Genomic DNA, 16,629 nt, shown 5'->3' with positions numbered 1-16,629 from the left:
AGTAAAGAATCGAGTGACCCTTTACGTGCAGAATCAAGATTGCATGTGTAAAAGAGCACATAAGAAAATGAAAACCGTTTTATAAATGTACAGATGCAGTAACGCAAATAGACAAAGTAATCATAAGGCTGGCTATACGTAGTAAATAGACTGCAGGCAGTGCCGACAATATATATATATGTGTGTAAAGAATCTGGATATTCAACTACGAATTGTAGTAAACTTGGACCCGGTGAATAAAAAGGGTTGGAAGTGTGGCGCAGCAGAATAGAACAGCTGACGGCGAAGGAATATTCGAGAAGGCTTGTCTGGCCCAATGTCACGAGTTGGGGCCGCCAAGAGCCTGGTTATCTACTCGAGAAGATACAATGGACGTGAGAAGCAAGTTGTGCTCCTGTTTGAGGTGTAATGGAAAAACACTGGAAGTACTGGGTTTTATTCATTAAATGGTATTAAATGCAACAAAGGAGCTCAAAATTGGGTCTCCAGTCACATGGTCAGATGAAAATAGACTTTGGGGCTAGCTACACCAGGACCAGAAGATAAGGACATGCTCACACTCCCATTTATTACCAGGAACGAGAGGCTATTGCAAGGCCGAGTTCAAAGACTAATTGACTGGCAGACAGCAGGAGTGATGATGGAGTGTGGGCTAATTGGGTCGGGAGGCAGGACCAGGCCAAACCCACCAGCACCTGGGGTTCTGTCAGGCTGAGATCCTGGTGTCTGCAGAAGCTGCTGAGCCCCCGACAATCCACCCAAAATGTGGCACTCTGAGCTGATACTATAAACTGCTCAGTTTACCTCACTTCCAGGGGAAAGGGGGAAGGGACAAATTAACAAACACCAGGCTGGAAGCTAAGACTAGCTGGTTCTTCACCTGTGGTAAAACATAAACATATAATACACCTTGTTATTCATGAGGCACTATACTAACCTTAAGTATCAATATCCTTTACCAAATAAAGTAAAAACCATACCTGGAACTTCTCTACAATATGCCCAGAGAAGTGATAAGCTGACTAGACTTCCTTACTAGTTGACTTGAATCTCAACGATCATTCAGCCTTCTTAGTAGGTCCATGAATGTGAAATTAACTTTGCAGGTAATCTTCTTTAAACTCAAGAAGCTTGAACAAAGTCTTAAGTTCATTAAAAGTAAATGGAAGTTCTAGTGTTTCTGGAAAGTATTTATTTCTTTTTAGAGTGTTTTTACTTAAATTAACAGTTCTTGAAACTTGCGTCAAAAATCTCACGTAGAAATCTCTTGAACTCGCATAGGGATCCAGACTGAGTGAAGATCGTTGAAGCGCTGTAGATTAAACCACAGAAAAAATCCACACGCGATTAAATGAAAGCACGCACACGCGCTGAAGTTCAACCGCGGGTAAAAATCCACACGCGCTTAGTCCAGGATGCGAACACACGCGCCGACGACAAACCGCGGGTAAAAATCCACACGCGCTTAGTCCAAGATGCGAGCACACGCGCTGACGACAAACCGCGGGTAAAAATCCATACGCGCTTAGTCCAATATGCGAGCACACGCGCTGACGACAAACCGCGGGTAAAAATCCACACGCGCTTAATCCAATATGCGAGCACACGCGCTGACGACAAACCGCGGGTAAAAATCCACACGCGCTTAATTCAATATGCGAGCACACGCGCTGAAGACAAACCGCGGGTAAAAATCCACACGCGCTTAATCCAATATGCGAGCACACGCGCTGAAGTTCAACCGCGGTTAAAAAACACACGCAAAAGAGTATCACGCGACACCAAAGAGCTCGCGCTAGATACTCAAACGAAGTCTCTCACGCGCAGGCTTCTGTTAACGAAAAAACCACGCGCTTGATAGAAAACGTAGCGTAACAAAGCCAAACATGCGACAGCAATAAAGTTCTTAGTAAATATTTTTCATATGAACTTGAAAATCAGGTTAAATCTTCTACAATGACATTATAGAAAGAGTCTTGAGTTTTAAAAGGACTTATCTTGTGGAGAGTCTTTGAAACCTTTCTTTTTTCTTGGATAACTCGAAATCTTCTTACTCCTGTTCAGTGCCAAAATGAATCTCCGCAAGATTCCTGTTTGCTTTTCCAAATAAGCCGCTCGACCGCTTGAAACTTGAAACCCCTGAACAAGTTAAGCAGGAGCAGCTTAATACGCGACCTCTCAGCTGGGCAAAGACGATGAAAGGCAGTTTAGAATGTTCATTGTCTTCCCTATAAACAATCACCAGCCAATCAGAACTTAGACTGAGGACCTCCATCTTGGCTTGGGGCATTCTCCATAGACTGCAATGAATGTTTAGGGCAAAATTGGCTGTTTTAAAATTAAACTCATAATAACTTCCAAAAACCTTTCTATACTAATTTTCCCCAGACCTAATGTCTCAGATTATGTCACTGTATCCTAACAGTACCTGACAGGTACCAGCTTACATGCTGCTAGAGTCTCAAATGTTCCAGAAGGGTACAAGCGTGCCAACCAATTATAGAGGGCCACGTATCAAAGAGCCCTATAGTTTAGAGACCCAATTGAACGCTGTGTATTACTATGACACGGAAGATGACTTGCACTAGGGGTGGGCTTAGTTGTCCACCTGACCTTAGAGATCCAATCACAGCTCCCACAGTTATAGAAAGTATACTTAGATGTTTCCCGTTAACCAGCCACAGTCCCACATAAGCTTTCTTATTTTGCCACGTAGTATGACGTTTTTAGTATAAAAGGTTGTTTTTTATGAAATGTTATTGAGCTTGACACTGTTTGACATCCGTAGATGTCCGTTGTACTGCCTGTTTTAGATAATTGTTATTAAAACAGCTAAATCTTTGCTAACTTCCTGAGTCGGTTTTATTATTGATATTTGAATAACATCTGCATCCCCATCTACCCAGTAGAGTGTTACCTCGTCTTAAAGGGCCTCCGGGTTCACTTGGTAGCTGAGGATGGTTCTGAGGCCCATTGATAAGTAGGTCTTTGGACATTTTCGGCACATCGGACACCCTCTGCCATCCAGCCGGAGGACTGCGAAGTTTCCTGTGGAGAGTGGCCGACATAGAATTATTGCAAGAAAATTGATGCAGGTGGGACGGGTCACTCTTTGACAAAATCCCTCCTGGTTTCCACAGACGCTAAGCGCACCGAAGGTGACGGTGGCCAATTGGAGGAGAGGACGATCCTGAGGTTCCGTACTCATCCGCTATCCACACTCATCCGCTCTACAGACTCATCCACTCTACAGACTCATCCGCTCTACAGACTCATCCGCTCTACAGACTCATCCGGTTTACCCTCATCCGTTCTGCACATTCATCTGTTCTACGCACTCTTGCGTTCTACTCCCTTCTCTGTATTTATGCACTCATCCGCTCTACACGCTCGTCCGCTCTACACACTCATCCGCTCAAAATGTTCATCCATTCTATACACTAATCCGATCTACCTACTCATCCGGTTTACACACTCATTCAGTCTACATACTCATCTGTTCAGTGCATTCTTCCACTCAGCGCATTCATCCGTTCCACACGCTTCATCCATTCTAACTATTTCATCCACGCCATTCACTTTGTTCATTCATCATGCATTATATCCATTTCAGTAGTTTAAATCTCCTACTGTTTCCGTATGATTTATTCTTATTATCCACTTCACTGCTTTGATCTACTTTACTCGTTTAATTCTGTTTGTCCTTTTAGTTTATATTAGGGGTTATTAGCTGTAGATTTCTCGCATCAGGTAGTTTGTTGGATTGGCGTCATTGAGATGCTGTTAGTCTGTTTGGGTTAGTTTGGGTACGGGTTGGTTTTAAGGGAAGAGCCAGGTTTTCAGTAGTTTGCAGAAAGGCGTTAAATCCTCAGTTAGGCGGATGTGGGGTAAGAGTGAGTTCCACAGCGTGGGGACCAAGGCTGAGAATGATGATCCGCCTAACCTGACTGAGTTTGTCTTAGGTATGACTAGGAGGCCGGCTGAGCTTGATCTTAGGGTGCGTGGAGGGTGATAGGGTTTTAGCTTGTCTTGAAGATATTGAGGTCCAGTTTTATGCAATGCTTGATGGGAGATGCATAAGTTTTGAAAGTCACCCTTTGGGCTACTGGAAGCCAGTGCAGCGTCTTAAGGACTGGGGAGATGTGGTCTCTTGGGCCGAGCGCAAGTAGCATTTTGGCTGCTGCGTTTTGTGCCCTTTGGATTTTATTCAGTTGGTACGCGTGGACTCCGAGGTATGGGGGGTTTGCGTAGTCCAGTCTTGATATAACGATTTTGGACCGCGGAGAGTCTGTTGGGAAAGGGGAGATATGGAAAGATGCACCTAAGGGTTTTAAGGTGGTAGTGGCAGGACTTTGAGACAATGTTGACTTGGCGTGAGAGTGTTAGCTCAGAGTCAAGGGTGCATCCAAGATTTTTCACTGAGTCGCAGGGGGTCGGTGAGTTGCCCATGGCGGATGGCCAGGGTAGTGGGTGCGGAAGAAGTTCGGAGTTGCCACATACCATGATTTCCTTTTTGGAGGGGTTTAACAAGGGGTGGCTTTGGGTCATCCAGAGCTCTATGTCAAGGACGCAGGAGGCCAGGTCAGGTCGGGAGTTGGGTTTTGAGTTCAGGAGTTTTAGAATTAGTTGAGTGTCGTCGGCGTAGTTGTAACACAGGATGTTGTGTGAACGAATTATTGGTGGGAGGGTGATCAAGTAGAGCTTGAACAGGAGGGCAGATAGGCATGCTCCTTGTGGGACTCCTGTGTCGACTGGTCGGGCTTGGGAGGAATAGGTGGAGAGTATCGTTATTTGGTACCTATCTTTGAGGAATGAAGCTATCCATTTAAGAGTGGTTCCACGAATTCCTAGGGAGTGGAGGCGGTCCAGGAGGATTGAGTGATTGACTGTGTCAAAGGCGGCAGATAGGTCAAGAAGGATTAATGCGGCGCATCATTTTAAGGTCATCCCAGATTGAGGTTAGGGTGGTTTCAGTTCCGTGACGGACTCTCAAACCTGATTGTGCAGGGTTTAGGAGATTGTTGGCTTCGACAAAGGCATTTAGTTGGGAGTAGGCGGTTTGGTCAATGAGTTTGGCAAGGAACCTGGTGTTTGAGATGGGGCGGTAGTTTTTGGTCTCGAGAAGGTCGAGGGAAGGTTTTTTTATTAGAGGTTTGACATGAACCGTTTTGAACGCGTCGGGAAAGATACCAGAGGAAAGGGAGTCATTTATGATGGATCTTGTGCGTTTTCCTGCGCAGTTGGAAGCGAAAATTTCTTTGAGGGTTGTGGCCGGGCAAGGGTCCAGCGGAGAGCCAGATGGTTTGCGGGCAGAAGTTTGAGAAATTGGTCTGGTGATATTGGACTAAAGGATTCGAATGTTGGTTGCGTAGTGGTCGCAGGTGGTGGGCTGGCCGGTATGGGGCGAGTATTGCCTGGTGGATGTAAGAGAGCCAGTTTGGTGGCTAGAGTATTTGATCTTTCGAGAACCGTGGTGTAAAAGTGGAGAGAGAGTGAGTCGCACAGTGATTGTGAGGGGGTCGGGACGGTCGTGGTGCCGGCCGGTTTGGTGAATTCGGAGATGATTTTGTGAAGTTCTTTGCTGGGGTTTTTGCAGTTTAGGATTCGGCAGTTGTAGTGGGCTTTTTGTTGCTTTCTGGATTTCGGCCTTGTACTGATGAAGGTGTCGAGCCAAGGTGGCCCTGCTCTCCTGGGTTTAGTCTTTCTGTCATTTGCGTTCTAGGTATTTATATAGTTGTTTAGTGGTCTTCAACTCAGGAGTGAACATCTGGGGAACAGGCCACGGCGGGTTGATGGTTTGCAAGAGGGTGTGAGCCGCATTAGTGATGCGTTGAGCCATGAGTCAAAGGCGTCGGGGGTTAGTTGTTTATTAAGTTAGCAGGTAGGTTGTGGAGACTGGAGGAGTGCGTTGTCTAGGTCTGGGACGATTATTAGTTTTTTCCAGCATTTGCGTAGATTCAGAGGTTCAGATTCGAGCACTGGAAGGGGGTAGGGTGAGCGAATAGTGAAAGAGACAATGAAGTGATCAGACCAGATGATAGGGGTGGGGGGGTTTAAATGAATCCGGTTGTGGGAGCTAAAGATGGCATCCAGAGTGTGTCCTTTATAGTGAGTTGGGCCGTTTATGTGGGGTTGGAGGTTAATTGCGTCTAGACCGTCAACCAGAGAGTGTGTCATAGGGTTGGTGGGGAAGTCGAGCCATATGTTGACGTCTCCAAGAAGGGTGAGGTTGGGATGGTTTAGTTGAAGGGTGGCAATAGAGTCGCAGAGGTTGTTTGCGAATTGTCTATCGTAGCCAGGGGGTCTGTAGATTATTAGGAAGCTGTGTGAGAACGACGGGGAGAGGGATAGGTTAACAAGGAGTGATTCGCAGGAGGGAATGGAAGGTTGGTTGTCGATGATTGAGGCATGGAAGTGAGACTTGAAGACGAATGCTACTCCCCCACCTCTAGAGGGACGGTTCAGTGGGATGAGGGAGTAGTCGGGGGGAGGAGGGGGAGGCTTCATTGGCGATTGAGGCGAAGTCGTCAGAGAACCAAGTTTCGATGATGAAAACCAGGTCTGGTTTGTCAGAGGCGAGGAGGTCGAAGATGCAGTGTCTGTTTTTTGCTACGGATCGGGCATTAAATAGGATGCAGTTCACTTCAGCAGGCGAGGTTGGTCTCGGAGCTGGAGCGGAAGGGGGTGGGGCGGAGAGAGTGGAAACTGGAGAGGGAGAGGGGTAGGGTGGTTGATGATCGATGAGAATAGTGGGCGAGCAGAAAGGTTGGCCGGTTTCGGGTGGGAGTGGGTGGCTGCGTGTGTTAGGATGATTGGGTTTGGCTCGGGGGATTTGAAGGAAGGGTGTGGGCGGTTAGGAGTTTCAGTTGCAGTTGATGAGAAATCGAGGAAGAGGGGTTTCAGGAAGGGTGAACCGAGGGGGCAAGGAGGTGATTGGGGGAAAGAGGTGGTGGGTCGAGACAGGGGAGGCGAAGAGTGCTGAGAGATTGAGGGGGACCAGGTACGTTTCCTCTTTAGTGTCTTTGTTGTGATTGGAGTGTGAGAGAGGGTAGGGGGGTCAGAGGGGGAGAGGGATGAGGCTTCGGTTCTTGCTAGGGCTAGGCGTGCAGTTTTTAGGGAGGGGGAAAGGGTGCGGTCGGGGGGGAAGAGGCGGGGGTTTGTGGGAAGGCAGGGGATGGATGATTGCAGGGCGGGGTGTACCCAGTATTGTAGTGAGGGGAGCAGGCATGATCAACGTAGGCTGGTCAGTGGTGGGGTTCTGGGGAACAGTGGTCTTAGGGTGGTTGGCTCGCCATCGTGCCCCTCTGGCTTAGCGTTTGAAAGGGGAAGCGTAGGGAATGTGAAAGAGGGTGGGATGATTTGGGAAGGGGGAGACAGGAGGGAAGGCAGATCGGGGAGTGGGGGCGGTCCACGGTGGTCATTTCCGACAAACTCTGGTGGAGTGGGTGCACTCATGATTAGTACGAACTATTAGGTGTTGTTTCAAGTGCAACTTACAGTTTATTGGACTTTATAAGTTCGGCTATATCACTGGGTGAGATTAGTCTTGGTTTCAGGGTTCCACTAAGCCGGGTGATATTATTCACTTATTCTAGGTTTTAGTGTACTAGTTGCACTAGGTTGCAGATATTAGGCTGTTTTGAAGTGTAGCTAGACCTTAGGATATGCTGATTGGGCGGCCTATTTAGTTGCAGCTACAGCACAGTTACACTGTTGGGTAGGCTTTCTTCTAGTAAGCTGGAATACAGATAAGCTATTAGGGAGAAATGGAATGTAGCAACACCCCAGGTATGGTTTTAGTTGGACTTTTAGGTGCAGTTTAGGAGGGCTTTCTAATTGTTATGCATGCTATGCACGCTATAAGGCACACTTCTAGTTTCACGCAAGGGGCGCTATTAGGCTTGCTTCTAAATTTGAGTTTTGTACAGATAGGATATTAGAAATGCTTCTATATTCGGCTAATAACTCAACGCTACTGGGCACACTATTAGACAGAGAGGGATATTATGTACACAGAGAGGATATTAGGCATACTTCCAAGTTCAATTTGCGCAGAGAGGGTACTAGGAATACTTCTGAGTTGAACTAGGGCGCGTTATTAGGCACACTTCTAAATTCGGTGCGCTATTAGGTCCATTTCTAAGTTTAGCTTTGCACAGAGAGGATATTTAGGGACACTTCTAACTTCACTTTTGGGCTGAGGGGATATTTAGGCATGCTTATAAATTCGAGTTTTGCACAGAGATGTTTTTAGGCACACTTCTAGATTCAACTTTACACAGGAGAGTCGACTAGTTTGTTTGTCTGTGTTTGTATTTTATATATTGAAAAAAGTGTTGAAGATCAACGAAGATAGGCTGTGTTAAGAGGAGACAAAAAGTTATTATTTATCCTAGGTCCTTGTCGGCACCGACCGTAGGTAGATTGAGATAATCGAAAACGAAAGGCTTTAAGTGGTGAGTGTTGGAGCACACTCATATTTGTTATTTTCTGAAATGTATTTTGTGTAATCACTGGTAAGTATAGACAGTTAATTAAGACTTGTCATAATGGGAGAAGTAGCTCGACTGATGCATATGTGCAGGACACTGCCAAAACATATGCCCAAAATCAAACAGTACAGTGCAGAATGGATAAAGGGCACAGCAGATAAAAAGTTCATGCCGTGGCCACAAGGGCGATCATTGGCAAAGCAGTATTGCAACATATGACCACATACTTGCACGCAGCATACACGGGAAAGAAATTGGAGTAAAGGTTAGCTATTTTAGAGCTCTGGAAGACGTACCAGGAGGAGTGGGAAGATCCACCCCCTGAGGAATGGATGCTTAACCAGAGCAGGGGGGAAAGTGTTAAGCCTTCTGCTCCCCTTACCCTGCCAGAAGTAAAAGGTGATAGTATGGAACATATAGGACTTTATCCGTTAAAGGAACTGCAAGCGGCGACAGGGTATAGTAACCCGACATATGAACCTCCTGCTTATGGCAGTGACGTTAGTCAAGAAGAGACTAAAAGAAAAGAAGTGATCTTTAAGGTCTTACAGGGCAAGGAAGTAAAAAGTGAATGAACTGTAAACACAGACATAGAACGAAAGATTAAGAGATGGATAGGGGAAAAAGACAAAGCTGATGAGATTACGCTCGTACAGAACGAACAATATTGTTCAAGCCTGATGGGAAATGTCTTGCAGAGGTCAGGCAAAGGGAAGATCAAGACAAACAAGATAGAAAACATAGGACATGAGAGAAAAGGTTGAAAGAAGATGGGAATAAGAGAAAGAATAGACAAAGGCGAGAACAGATCTACAGGAGGAACAACAAAGAAAGGAAGAAAGGGCAGAGGAGCAGAGAAAGTATGATAACAGGCAGACGGTAATTGAAGAACAGGATAGGCAGGAAAGGAAGCGAGAAGAAGAGGAAGCGTAGAAATTAAGAGAGAAACGGATGCAAAGACGAAGGGAAGAAGAGCAAAGGGCAAACAAAAAAGAAAGGAGAAAAGACAAGAAAGGCAAAGAATTAAATGGGACGCGAGAAAGCAAAGGGACCTAGAGGAAGAGAAAGAGCGTAAAAGGAGACCAAGGGAACGTGATATTGAGCGCATCCAAAAGGAGTTAATGGAACCGAATCTAGTATTACAATGGGGTGGTGTAGAAGAGTTTGCTCCATTAAAGGAGGCAAGGACAGGGCCGTCTATGGCAACCCTAGAAGAATATTTTGATATGGGGAGCATTGGAGATAGGATCGATAAAGCCTATCAAGACTTAAGGGAAAGCAGCTGATTGGAACGCTGAGGGAAGGGAGGTCAGTCTTTAGCCCTCCACCCACGAAGAGAAGGAAAAGACCTGTTTAGTCTTGATCATAGAGCACTGTCTCTGGACAGACTGACTTTAACAAGGGTGAAGGGGACGAGAGCCAAACTAGTTGGGGACTGGACATGTCAGATGAAGAAAGGGATCCTTTCTGCAGAGAGGAGATGGGAAACACATGTGGTCCTGAAGGATGCATGCTGTCAGACAAGGAAGTAAGATGGTCTGATCTAGAGCAACCCAAGGATAGAATGCCAGATCCTATGGCATATCCCGAGTGCCCTAAAAGATAATCACAAAGTGAGAAAGGAGAATCACCACCATATGTGAGCAAGCTAAAGTCATTGCAAGGTAGAAGGCGATGCAGAACAATTGTCCCTGCTATGGATAGGCAGACAATGAGAGCCGATTGCGAATTTGTGTTCACGCAATTCCCTTTATTGGAGAAAGGAGGGGATAGGCCACAGTATATCCCATGGCCACAGATGGATAATGATAATTTAAGATGTAAACTCCCTAGTTTAACAGCTGGGGCAGGAAAATGTATTTATGAACTAGAGAAAAGGACAGGAGGAAATACTCTAGCAGCCATTCTTGGGGGAAAGGTCTGATGACATTTGGACATGAGGAGGCTATTAGAGTGTCACAGCGCAGAATACAGCTTATGATGGTGCGCCATCTAATAATTGTAGAGCAGGCGTCGGGAGAGCTCTTAGGGTGTAATATTCAGACACGTCAGAAATGGGTGCAATTATGGCACGTAAGATGCAGGAAGGCGAGGATCTGCTTGCCTACATTCAAAGCATTCAGGAACGGTGGACCCTTGAAACGCAGGAACCGTGGGTGAAGTCAGTGGCAATATTTTACCACATTTTATGTCGGGGATTACCGGAGCAAGTACAGAGACAGCTCAAGAAATTTGTGAGAATGGAAGCAAGGCCTTTGGTGGAGAAACAGCTAACCACAAGACATCTCTGTCGACTACTGCAAGAAAAGAATAAGAAGAAGGAAGAGGCTAGAAAACCTGAGGAAGCGAAGTTAGTTCAGAATTTGTTTTCGAAATGTGCCATACAAGGGGCGGTGTTGACAAGCGGAGAAGGGCTGGGAATGCAGCAGCAAGCAGCAGATACATCACAGGCAAATAATCAACGCCAGATGGAGCAAGGAGGAAATGGGTTCATGCCGCAAGGCCAAGAAATGGGCTTCAGAGGAAGAGGTGGTTTGCAAAATAATCAAGGTGGCTTTCAGAATATGCAGAATGATAATCAGAACATGCAAAGAGGATTTAATCAGGGAGGGCAAGTTAGAAGGGCACCTCCTGTATGTTGGACATGTGATCTGACAGGGCATGTTGCGCGCATGTGTGGGAGCCAAGGGGATGTACAGAATGGACAATTGTCAAGAGGGGGGGACAGCTTATCGTCCAGCATATAGCCCACAAGTTAGGAATGGGTTTGGCAAGATCAGACAGTGTATCAAGCACAAGCGCCGCAAATGCAACAAGCACAGCGGCCACAGCAAGCACCATTGAATTCACCACAAGGACAGTCACAGCATGCACCCATGCAGATACAGAAGAACTCCAGCACAGGCCAGTTATTGACTCCTAGAATAGGGGGTGTCACTGTCATGGGAGGAAGTCCTTTCACAGGTACAGGGATGAACATATATACACAATAGGACAGCTCACAGGGCGACTTGATGTGTTCAGTACTATTGGTAACACCAGACCCCCCAAGAGGAACCAAGGGTTGATGTGACCATAGGAGGCAAATCTTTTTCTTTTTTAATAGACAGTGGTGCAATTCACTCATGTATATGTGAGGGCAAATATCCAATGTCGGGAAATGCCATGAATGCGCAAGGTTTCTCTGGTGCTACAAGTAGAGTTCCTTTTACTGATGAATTACCAGTCTCAATAGGAGAGGGTGACATGTCTGTTCCATTATTGTATTCAAGGCAGACACCAGTTAATATTCTGGGGTGAGATTTAATGATGAAGCTTAATATGAAGATTTCGTTCACTGATGATGGCATAGCATGCTCTATTCCAGGGATACACTATTTGAACGTGGGTGAATTTATTATGTCATTTACTGGGCACATGGCCCTACGAGGAGTGCCAATGCAACCTGAAGTTTTTCTTTACGGAATATGCACTTTGTTAACATGGCTACCCGGCTTAGTGGGAAAGACTATGAGAGTACCTGATGAGTTTTTGTTCAAGCCACGGATACCTAGGGACGGAGAGGTGGGACTGACTATTCCCTTGCAGCTACAGGGAGCCATGGTGTGAGGGGAATTGGCCATGCTCAAAGGATGCAATGACGAGGGTAGGCCATGGAGAACAGTAATTGCCATTGGGGAAATGTATAGATTGACTGACGTCACAGATGAGGATATGTTTAAAGATGATCCAGCAGATGATGAAGTAGTATTTGAAATGTGTATTACATATTGGATCAAAATAGAGAAAAGAGAGGTACCACAGAAAATGATGATAGTACGACAGCATCCAGCATATTTTGAAAAGGAATTGGAGAAAGTGTCAAACTCTTTATGGACTACAGGCCCCTATGACGTAGGCCTATTGAAGGGGGTAGGAGAAGTTAAGATTAAGCAGAAACCAGGACCAATTTTACCTTGACCAAGACAGTATCCCATGTCTCGAGAGGCGGATGAGGGTATTTTTAAGACTATATCCGCATTAATGGAACAGGGTATCTTAGTGACGTCAGAGTCACCATGCAATACAGCTGTGTACCCTGTGGAAAAAATCGAATGAAGGGTCATGAAGATTAATTCAGGAGATGAGGCTAACTAACCAGATCCTAGAGGCCAAATATCCTTTTATTCCAAATCCTGTGACGATACTATGTAGTATCCCTGTTGAAGCACACTATTTCACAGTGATTGACTCAAAAAATGTGTTTTTCTCAATCCCGTTGCATGAAGATTCCCAAGACTTGACATCATTTACGTTCCGTTAGACGAAGCTGAAAAGCACTTGTTAGCGCCAAGGGTACTCTGAGTCTCCATTGATCTTTAATATGGTCCTCCAGATGGACCTAGGAAATATTGATTTGAAAAGTGTTGTGCTGAAGTATGTAGATGACCTTTTAGTTTTTAGCACGACAGAAGATGAGTGCAGACAAGTTTCGATTTAGTTAATGATCAACCTAGCAGACAAAGGATGTAAAGTGGACAAAGAGAAGTTGTGGTATTGTCAAGAAGAGGTGTTGTACATAGGCCAGTTGAATTCACCGAGGGGACAAATGTTACACCTGAAAGAGCTGAGACAATTATGAAAACAGCAAAACCGCACACGATAAAGCAAATGCAGCAGTTATTGGGATTATGCAACTATGTATTTGATTATAGTTCATACACAAGACCACTTTTGCGGGCTCTGAAAAAGGCACAAGTAAACAAGCATAAAATAGAATGGACTGAGGAAATGGAGGAAGGGTTTGAAGAATTAAAGAAAGCAATTTGTACAGCTCCAGTTTTAGGAATTCCCAATTATTCTGAGGAGTTCTTCCTGTTTTTGCACACAAATGGGACAGTTATGACATCAGTGCTTACACAGAGGACTACACTTGGGTACAAACCTCTGGCATATTATAGTGGGATTTTAGACCCAGTTGTGAGAGGACACTTTCCTTGCGACCAATCTCTGGCCGCAGCCACATTCTCCATTGAGAAGCCCACCTGCATAGTGATGGGGTGTTCCATGACATTATCTGTTGAGCATGCTTTGTTTGAAATTTTGGAAAAACCTAAGGGTACGTTGACATCTCACAGAGCATCTGCATATGAAGTAGTTATATCGAATCCTGCGATTAAGATTAAGTCAGGTGCAGAATAGTGAACCCTGCCACATTTGCAGCTGAACCCGTGGCAGAGGGTGAGCATGTGCATGACTGCGCTAGTTATGAAGAGTCCTATGACGACATACTGCGTGTAAAAGAAAATGCGTTGTCAGAAGGGGAGAATCTCTTTATTGATGGGTTGTCGAAGATCGATCAAAATAATGGAGAAAGGCAGACTGGTTCAGCTGTAGTGAGACACAGGGAAAATGGGGAATTTGAAATTGTGGCAAGCATAAGGCTGGCACAAATTTTTCGGCAGAGGCAGCAGCTTATTATCGCGCTTCAAAAATAGGAAGGGGAGGAAGTGACGGTGTACAGTGACTCCGCCTATGTGACATCAACCATGCACGCAGGGCTAGCATGCTGGAAAAGGAGGAGCTATCTCTGAGCAGACGGCTCTCCAGTGCAGCACACACCATTATTGGATAGGCTTATTAAGGCACTACAGCTCCCAGAAGCCATTGCACTAGTTAAATGTGCAGCACATACTAAGAGAACTGACTTTATTTCACACGGAAACAAAGCCATGGACGAACAAGTCAAAAGGATTACAACTTCTTCAGACATGTCGAGTTTTGATACTCCTATTAGAAGAAGGATGGTGACTGTGGCTATGCTAATGCAAGAAGGGTTTAATCATTTGCCGAAAACACAGTTAATGGAAATTCAAGGCAGTGCACCACAGGAAGAGCAAGAATTGTGGAAACGAAGGGGTGCTCCTTATCCCCCTCCGAAGCATTATGGCATCAAGATAGCACTGGGAAGTCAGAGATGCCAGTAGCACTATTAATGGTAGCACTTGAACAGCTGCACCACCCTGTGCATGTAACTAGGGAAAGTCTTGCAGAAACTACATATATATATATGTCTATAGAATCTGATATTCAACGACGAATTGTATAATTGACCCCGTGAATAAAAGGGTTGGAAGTGTGGCGCAGCAGAATGAAACAGCTGACAGTGAACGAAGGTTCGAGAAGGCTTGTCTGGCCCAGTGTCAAGAGTTGGGGCCCCTAAGAGCCTGGTTACCTACTCGAGAAGATACAATGGACGTGAGGAGCAAGTTGTGCCCCTGTTTGAGGTGTAATGGAAAAACACTGGAAGTAACGGGTTTTGTTCAATAAATGCTATTAAATGCAACGAAGGAGCTCAAAACGTGGTCTCCAGTCACATGGCCAGATGAAAATAGACTTTGGGCCAAGCTACACCAAGACCAGAAGAAAAGGACATGCTCACACTCCCTTTTATTCCCAGGGACGAGAGGCTATTGCAAGGCCGAGTTCAAAGACTAATTGACTGGCAGACAGCAGGAGTGATGATGGAGTGTGGGCTAATTGGGTGGGGAGGCAGGACCAGGCCAAACCCACCAGCACCTGGGGTACCAGCTTACGTGCTGCTAGAGTCTTGAATATTCCAGAAGGGTACAAGCGTGCCAACCCATTATAGAGGGCCACGTATGAAAGAGCCCTCTAGTTTAGAGGCCCAATAGAACATTGTGTATTAGTATGACACGGAAGATGACTTGCACTTGGGGTGGGCTTAGTCGTCCGCCTGACTTTAGAGATCCAATCACAGCCTCCACCCTTATAGAAAGTATACTTACATGTTTCCTGTTAACCAACCACAGTCCCACATAAGTTTTCTTATTTTGCCGCGTATTATGACATCAGAGATGACGTGTTTTTAGTGTAAAAGGTTGTTTTTTTGAAATGTTATTGAGCTTGATACTCTTTGACATCCGTAGATGTCCATGGTACTCCCTGTTTTACATAGGTGTTAGTAAAACAGCTAAATCTTTGCCAACATTCCTTAGTCGGTTTTATTATTGATGTTTGAGTAACTTCTGCATCCCCATCCACCCTGTAGAGTGTTACCTTGTCTTAAAGGGCCTCCAGGTTCAACATGTACACCAGGTATGCTGTGACCCTTATCCACTACTGTTGCAGAGAACACTGGGTTACTGAAAGTCTAGTCTGGGCCTCATTACGAGTTTGTCAGTATTCCGGTGGTAAATCTGCTGAAATAACAGCAAACTGAATTACCGTTACTGCCACTTGGTCCTGTGGAGTTACCACGGGATTTCAAGTGGTGGTCATTTCCAATTTTTGGAGTCTTTAGGACTCCATGGGGATTTTTAGTGGATTAACCACCGGCAGAATTACTGTTTGGTAAATGTGCTGATTTTGGGAGATAGAGTGGAGGTTTTACTTCCAACAAGCTGGAGGTAAATCCTCCACATTAATGGGACTACCACCACTTTTTTCCACACCGCAAACTTGTAAAAAGGCCCCATGTGCTTGAAAAGATGCCTACTTCACATTCGCTTACTTCAACCCTCATTGAAGGCCAAGGTGCTAAACAGTGGTGAAAAAGTATGTTGCATCTTGGAAGTGTGTCCAGCATGTGTTGAAGATTATTTAGCCCTAAAAGGACATATGGCTACCTCACCAAAACCTAGCAGCTCCTCATCAAACAGGGATATGTAAAAATGTTGCTATCAAGTACTATATGTATGCATATTTCTTTTATTAATTACCTTTGCTAGACTACATGCAGTGGTCTCCATCAATACAATAATAAAGGAAATGTTGGTGGTATGTGCCATATATTATGAACTTGGTTGTTTTGTTTCTCTTGACCTCACCTGTAAAACCATGCCACCTCTGGGTTACTGTGATCTCTTTCTAATAGTTTAATAATCTTCTTCAACCTTACTCTTTCACCTTATTGGCCTTTGGTTCTTGACAAGTTAAGAGGGCCGCCACTGCTTTCAGCCTGCATTCATCCCACTCTACCTTGGTTGGCCTCAGTCACCTGTGTTATTGGTTAAGCACTAGCACCTTTGGTTTAGTACTGTAAAACTGTACCTCTGCAAAGTTGACTTGGTTGACCTTATCACACTGACACCAACCCTCCTTTTGTGTTCACATCCACCTGTGCCATTGTTATATC

This window comes from Ambystoma mexicanum, chromosome 1q (assembly GCF_040938575.1).
Source record: "Ambystoma mexicanum isolate Mex_15411 chromosome 1q, UKY_AmexF1_1, whole genome shotgun sequence".
NCBI classification, from domain to species: domain Eukaryota; kingdom Metazoa; phylum Chordata; class Amphibia; order Caudata; family Ambystomatidae; genus Ambystoma; species Ambystoma mexicanum.
This window is presented reverse-complemented; position numbering follows the sequence as displayed.